Source organism: Panthera uncia, chromosome X, assembly GCF_023721935.1.
Source record: "Panthera uncia isolate 11264 chromosome X, Puncia_PCG_1.0, whole genome shotgun sequence".
NCBI lineage: Eukaryota > Metazoa > Chordata > Mammalia > Carnivora > Felidae > Panthera > Panthera uncia.
Genome location: NC_064817.1, coordinates 95,306,651 through 95,314,884, shown reverse-complemented (window position 1 = coordinate 95,314,884; position 8,234 = coordinate 95,306,651). Strand labels below are relative to the sequence as shown.

General features: G+C 33.0%; 1 long non-coding RNA gene and 1 pseudogene across 1 annotated transcript in view; one reads left to right on the top strand and one right to left on the bottom strand.

The window, feature by feature from the left end:
• LOC125931942 (uncharacterized) overlaps nucleotides 1-8,234 on the bottom strand; it is a 135,500-nt gene that overhangs the window by 98,043 nt on the left and 29,223 nt on the right. The window lies entirely within an intron of this gene.
• Nucleotides 1,992-2,467, top strand: LOC125931940 (60S ribosomal protein L21-like; annotated as a pseudogene).

Sequence of the window (8,234 nt, the reverse complement as noted above, 5' to 3'; positions counted from 1 at the left end):
AAGAAAGAAAGAAAGAAAGAAAGAAAGAAAGAAAGAAAGAAAGAAAGAAAAAGTGGCACCTGGGTGGCTTGGTGGGTGAGTTGAGCATCTGACTTCGGCTCAGGTCATGATCTCACTGTTCGTGAGTTCAAGTCCCGAATCGGAATCTGTGCTGACAGCTCTGAGCCTGAAGCTGGCTTCAGATTCTGTGTCTCCCTCTCTCTCTGCCCCTCCCCAGCTCGCGCTTTGTCTTTCTCTCTCCCTCTCAAAAATAAACAAACATTAAAAACAAATAAATACATAACAAAAGAAAAAAGACATAAAGCAAATTAATGAATATAACTAACTTAAGAATTTAGAAAAAGAGAAAAAAGGAAACAAAGTACAATGTAACAAATTGAAAATGAATATAAAATGATAGATTTACAACTAATCTTATCACATTAAATGTTAATAGTATAAATATCCCAATTAAAGGCAGAGATTATAATAATAAATTAGTAAAGACAGGATGCAAATATATGAAGAAATAGAAAAAAAAACACTTCAAATATAAACACAAAGATAGTTTTAAATTAAAGCATGGAAAAATAATGTGACAATATCAAGAAGAATCTGGAATAAGTGTATTAGTATAATACAAATTATATTTTGGTAAAAAGATTGCTATATATTAGTAATATTATGTAATATTACTAGAGATTAAAAAGGTCATTTTATATTACTAATTAAACCAGTTCATCAAGAGGACATAATCATAATATCTTAATCAACCAACAGAACTTCAAAATACATGAAATAAAAATTGATAGAAATATAATGAGAAATAAACACACAATTATAATCAAAGATTGAAATGCCATTCTTTCACTGAATTATTGAACAGACAGAAAATCAATAAAAATATAGACAACATAAAACACCATATGAATCAAATGGACATAACTAACATTTATAGAACACTCTTCCCAGCAAGAGCAGAATAATCTTTCCAAGTAAACTCAGAATATTTACCAAAATAGATCATATTCTGTGCCAAGGAAACAATTCTCAATAAATTCTAAAAAAAAATTTTTAAGGTTTATTTATTTTTGAAGGAGAGAGAGACTGAGCGTGAGCAGGGGAGGGGCAGAGTGAGAGGGAGACACAGAGTCTGAAGCAGGTTCCAGGGTCTGAGCTGTCAGCACAGAGCCTGACACGGGGCTCAAACCAATGAACTGTGAGATCATGACCTGAGCTGAAGTTGGACGCTTAACCAGCTGAGCCACCCAGGCACCCCTCAATAAATTCTAAAAGATTCATCATATAATCATTAATATCCAGAATGGTATTAAATTAGATATCAATGACCAAGAGATGTTCATTTATCATTTATCTTGTCCATTAAGTTCAAAGTATTGAACCTCCCCTATTTAGATGATATGACTATATATATAGAAAATCACAAAATATCCTCCCCCGTTCATGCTCTGTCTCTCTCTGTCCCAAAAATAAAAAAAAAAAAAAAAAAAAAAAAAAAAAAAAAAAAAAAACGTTGAAAAAAAAAAAATTAAAAAAAAAAAAGAAAATCACAAAATATCTAAAAATGTTCTGAGAAGTATCAAATATAGCTAGTTCAAAAGAAACAAAATCAACATGCAAAAATCAATTTTACTTCTCTATAATAGCAATGAAGAATGAGAAAATATTATTAAGTACCACCTGAAATAGATTCAAAAAATGAATTATTAGGAATAAATCTAAGTAAATAGATATAAGAAAAGTATGCAGAAACCTACAAAACAAACAGAAAGAAAATTTTAAAACCCTAAATAAATGTAAATACAGACATTTTATGTTTCTATAATATGAAAATTCATATAAGAACTCAATTTTCTTGACATAAACATTCTCTATAAATTGATATATCTAATGCGATCCAAGCAAGGTTAATTTGTATCTGTAAAGACGCTTGAATGAAAATTTACAAGAGCTTCCTTTCATTTGGAACTTCCATCTTCCAGTAATTCGCCAAAATGAGCAACATAAAAGGAAAAAGGAGAGGTACCCACTGTATGTTCTCCAGGCCTTTTAGAAATGGTGGAGTTGTTCCTTTGGCTAATTACATGCAAATCTACAAAGAAGGTGATATTGTATATATCAAGGTAATGGACAATGTTCCAAAAGGAATGCCCCACAAAAGTTACCATGGCAAAACTACAAAGCTATGCAGCATGCTCTTGGCATTGTTGTGAACAAACTTGTGAAGGGCAAGATTCTTGCCAAGAAAATTAATATACACATTGAGCATATTAAACACTCAAAGAGCCAAGAGAGCTTCCTGAAGCTTGTGAAGGAAAATGATCAGAAGAACACGGAAACCAAAGAGAAAGTTACTTGGGTTCAACTAAAGCATCAGCCTGCCCCACCCAGAGAAGCACACATTATAAGAATCAGTGGGAAGGAGCCTGAGCTACTGGAACCCATTCACTATGAATTCATGGCATAATAGGTGTAAAAAAAAAAGAAAGAAAGTCTTCAAAACTGTAAAAATTATACTCCTGAGTAGAACTGTGCTGTTCTCTCCCACAAAGAAATATTTAAAGCAAAAAAATTAAAAAGTGAACATGAAATAGAAAAGGAGGTAGATTAGCCAAAAGAATTATTTAAAAGACTACAAAGCTAAAGTACATACATAATTTGAATTATTAACACAAAGCTGGAGAATTCAAGAAAGTTTAATATTAGAAAAGGGTTTAAAAACAGATAAATAAAAGTGAAGACACAGTCCAAAATTTGAAAAAAGACACATGTTGAATGATTTTTTTAAATGTGTAAACATAATAAAATGAAGAAAACTTGTTATTTACAATAAATGATGCTGTAATACCACTAAAGTAACCCACTAAACTGTTCAGTGTAACTATTGACCATATAAAAAAAAGCATGACCAATAAAAGAAAAGAATTGATAAATAGGAATTCATCAAATTAAAAAACTTTAGACATGTAGGGGCGCCTGGGTGGCTCAGTCCATTAAGCGTCAGACTCTGGATCTCAGCTCAGATAACAAGCTCTCAGTTTGTAGGGTCGAGCGCTGACAGTGCGGAACCGTCAGCACAGAGTCTGCTTGGGATTCTCTCTCTTTGCCTCTCTCTCTCTCTCTCTCTCTCTCTAAATAAAAGAATAAAATAAAATAAAAAATTTAAAAACTTTAGATATGCAAAACACACTAGAAAGGCAATGAAAAGTACATCATGGGGAATATAGTCAATATTATAATAACTTTGGTGACAGATGGTAACTACATTTAATCATAGGGATTATGTCATAATATATATAACTGTCCAATCACAATGTCATACATCAGAAACTAATTTCATATATGTGAAGTGGACTTCAATAAAAAAAAGACTATATCCTCTGAAATAAAAAAGACTATATCCTCTGACACCAATAGAATTAATCTTTAAATTAATTTAAAAATGTTAAGTAGAACATACCTAAGGGGTTGGAAATTAAGAAACATGCTGCAAATAAGCCATGTGTTCAATGAAAAAAAATTTTTAATAATTTTAAGCAGGGTGCCTGGGTGTCTCAGTTAGCTGAGTGTCCAACTCTTGATTTTAGCTCAAGTCATGATCTCATGGTAGGTGGGTGTGAACTCTGCATCAGGCTCTATGCTGAGCACGGAGCCTGCTTGTGATTTCTCTTTCTCCCTCTCTCTCTGCCCCTACCTTGCTTGTGACTCTCTCTCGCTCTCAAAATTAATAAAATGTAAAAACATAATAATTTTACCTAGACAATAATGAATATATCACATAGATCTTTCAAGATGTGGATAAAGTTGTACATAGGAAAACCCATAACCTTGAATGCATATTTAGGGAAAAAGGTAAGGCTGAAAAACGAGTATAGAAGTTTGCATCCGAGAACACCAGCAGGTTGATCCTAAGTAATACAAAAGAAGAAAATAATAAAGAGTAGAGTTGAAGTCAATAAAATAGAAAATAAAAACATTCTATGGCGAATAATGAAAAACTTGCTTATTGCAAAGATTAATAATATTAAAGCACTGATAAAATGATGAAGAAATGTCAATATATAGAGACTATATATGTATATACTTTATATATCAAAAACTAAAGAAAAGAATGTAAAACTTAGAAGTGATGCCATTTATAATAACATCATAGATATTATAAAATCAAAAGGCTGTTTAGAAACTCAAAATACTAGTAAGGAAAGATATGCAAGAACTTAACACAAAAAAATTACAAAACATTACTAGTAAGACCATCCCATCAGACACAAGAAAAATTGTTTGACAAAATTCAAAGCCCATTCTTGATAAATGATATCATAAAAGAAAGCAAAACATTAAATTTAACAAAAACACAAGCCCTGTACAAAGCCAACTAAAAATATTTTTAAGAGCAAGTATGAGAGAAATAGTCCAACTTCATGGATTACAGGAATTAATATTAGATAGTTCTCCTCAAATGTGTCTAATATATTCAATGCAATTCCCATAAAAGTCCCAGAGGTTGGTTTATAGCTATTGGGAAATGAAAACTAAAAATTATATGAAATAGCTATTTGGAATAATCAAAACTATTAAAAAATAACAAAATGGGGAAGGTATAACACCTGATAACAATATTTATATCAGACTAATGGGAATTTTTTAAAAAGCCTGTAAAAACAGACAAAGAAGACATTATATAAACATAAAGGAGAGAATCCAACAAGAAGATATAACAATGGTAAATATTTATGCACCCAACATGGAAGAACCCAAATATATAAAACAATTAATAAAAACATAAAGGAACTCATTGATAATAATACAGTAATACTAAGGGACTTTAACATTCCCTTACATCAATGGATAGATCATCTAAAAAGAAAATCAACAAGGAAACAAGGGCTTTGAATGACACACTGGACAAAAATGGATGTAACAGATATATTCAGAACATTCCATCCTAAAACAGTGGGATACACATTCCTTTCAAGTGCACATGTGACATTCAACAAAACAGATCACATTTAAGATAACAAAACAGGTCTCAACAAATACAAAAAGACTGAAATCATATCATGCAACTTTTCTGATCACAACTCTATAAAACTAGAAGTCAGCCACAAGAAAAAATCTAGAAAGACCACAAATACATGCAAGATAAACAACATGCTACTAAACAATGAATGGGTCAACCAGGAAATCAAAGAAGAAATAAAAATACACAGGAAACAAATGAAAATGAAAACACATCAGTCCAAAACCTTTGGGATGCAGCAGAAGTGGCCCTACAAGGGAAGTATATAGCAATACAGGCTTAAATTAAGAAGAAAAATCTCATATAAACAACCTAACCTTAAACCTAAAGGAGCTAGAAACAGAACAACAAATGAAGCCTAAATCCAGCAGAAGGAAGGAAATAATAAAGATTAGAGCAGAAATAAATGTGGGGCACCTGGGTGGCTCAGTCAGTTAAGTGGCCAACTTCAGCTCAGATCGTGATCTCACGGTTCGTGAGTTCGAGCCCCTCATTGGGCTCTGGGCTGACAGCTCAGAGCATGGAGCCTGCTTCAGATTCTGTGTCTCCCTCTCTCTCTGCCCCTCCCCTGCTCTTGCTCTCTCTGTCTCTCAACAATAAATAAATGTTAAAAAAAGAGCAGAAATAAATGATACAGAAACTATAAAACAGAAAAGATCAATGAAGCCAGGTGTTGCTTCTTTGAAAAAATTAATAAAATTGTTAAACTCCAACCAGTCTTATCAAAAAGAAAAGAGAAAGGAACCAAATAAATAAAATCACAAATGAGAGAGGAGAGATAACAACCAACACCACAGAAATACAATTAAGAGAATATTATAGGAATAACAATGAAAAGAACCACTCTATGCCAACAAGTTGTACAACGTGGAAGACATGGATGAATTCCTAGAAACATGGAAAGTACCAAAAATGAAACAGGAAAAAATAGAAAATGTGACCAGACAGAAAAGCAGCAAATAAATTAAATCTGTAATCAAAAAACGCTCAACAAATATTAAATCCAGGGCCAGATGACTTCAAAGGTGAATTCCACCAAACATTTGAAGAAGAGTTAATACCATTTCATCTGAAACTATTCCAAAAAATAGAAAAGGAAGGGAATTTTCCAAATTTATTCAATGAGGCCAGCATCACCCTGACACCAAAACCAGATAAAGAAACCACTAAAAAAGAGAACTACAGGCCAAAATCCCTGCTGAACATGGATGCAAAAAATCTCAATAAAATATTAGAAAACCAAATCCAACAATATATTAAAATAATTATTCACAAGGATCAAGTAGGATTTATTCCTGGGTTGCAAGGGTGGTTCAAGATTCACAAATCAACAGTATTACTCCACACTAATAAAAAAAGGGTAAGAATCATATGATCATTTAATTAGATGCAAAAAAAGCATTTGACAAAGTAAAGCATCCATTTGTGAGAAAGGAAAACCTCAAGAAACTAGGTTTAGAGTAAACATACCTCAAAATCATAAAGGCCATGTATGAAATACTGAGAGCTAATATCATCCTCAATGGAAAAAAAGTGAGAGCTTTTCCTCTACGGTCAGGAACAAGTCAGTAACGTCCACCCTCACCACTGTTATTTAACATACTACTGGACATCCTAGCTACAGCAATCAGACAACAAAAAGAAATAAAAAGGAACCAATTTGGCAAGGAAGAAGTAAAACTTTCACTATTTGCAGACATCACGACACTCTGTACAGAAAACCTGAAAGACTCCACCAGAAAACTGCTAGAACTGATACACAAATTCAGTAAAGTCACAGGACACAAAATCAATGTACAGAAATCTGTTGCATTTCTATATACCAATGATGAAGCAACAGAATAGAAATTAAGGAATCAATCCCGTTTACAACTGCACCAGAAAACAAGATACCTAGGAGTAAACCTAATCAAAGGTAAAAGACTTGTACTCTGATGAAAGAAAGTGAAGATGACATAAAGAAATAGAAAGACATTCCATGCTCATGGAATACCCAAAGCAATCCACACATTTAATGCACTCCTTACCAAAATGCTAACAGCATTTTTCACAGAACTAGAACAAACAATCCTAAAATTTGTATGGGAGCACAGAAGACCCTAAATAGCCACTGTGACCTTGAAAAAGAAAAGCAAAGCTGGAGGCATCACAATTCTGGGCTTCAAATTATATTACAAAGCTGTAACGATTAAAAACAGCATGGTACTGGTGCAAAAGTAGACATATAGATCAATGGAACAGAATAGAAAACCCAGAAATAAACCCACTATATGGTCAATTAAGTTTCGACAAAGCAGGAAAGAATATCCATTGGGGAAATAAAAGTCTCCTCGACAAATGCTACTGGCAAAACTTGACAAAAACATGCAAAAGAATGAAACTGGACTGCTTTCTTATACCATACCCCAAAATAAATTCAAAATGGATTAAAGAACTAAATTTGATTCAGGAAACCATCAAAATCCTAGAGGAGAACACTGGCAGGAACAACTTTGACATCGGCTGTAGCAACTTATTTCTACATACGTCTCTAGAGGCAGGGGAAACAAAAGCAAAAATAAACTATTGTGACCTCATCAAAATAAAAAGCTTCTGCACAACAAAGGAAACAATCCACAAAACTAAAGTGCAACCTACAGAATGGGAGAAGATATTTGCAAATGACATATCTGATAAAGGGTTAATATCCAAAATGTATAAATAAATTATAAAACTCAACACCCCAAAAAACAAATAATTCAATTAAAAAAATGGGCAGAAGACATTAATAGATGTTTTTCCAAAGAAGATCTACAGGTAGCCAAGAGACACATGAAAAGATGCTCAACATCACTGATCAACAGGGAAGCATAAATCAAAACTACAATTACCTCACACCTGTCAGAATGGCTAAAATGAACAACACCAGAGACAACAGGTGTGGGCGAGGATGCAGAGAAAGGGGAACCATCATGCACTGTTGGTGGGAATGCATTGTGGTACAGACACTCTGGAAAACTGTACAGAAGTTCCTCACAAAGTTAAAAATAGAACTACCCTGAAATTTAGCAACTATACTCCTAGGTATTTACCCAAACAGTACAAATATAGTCATTCAAAGGAATACATGCACCCTCATGTTTATAGCAGCATTATCTATAATAGCCAAATTATGGAAAGAGCCCAAACGTCCATCAACTGATGAATGGATAAAGAAGATGTGGTATGTATGTAT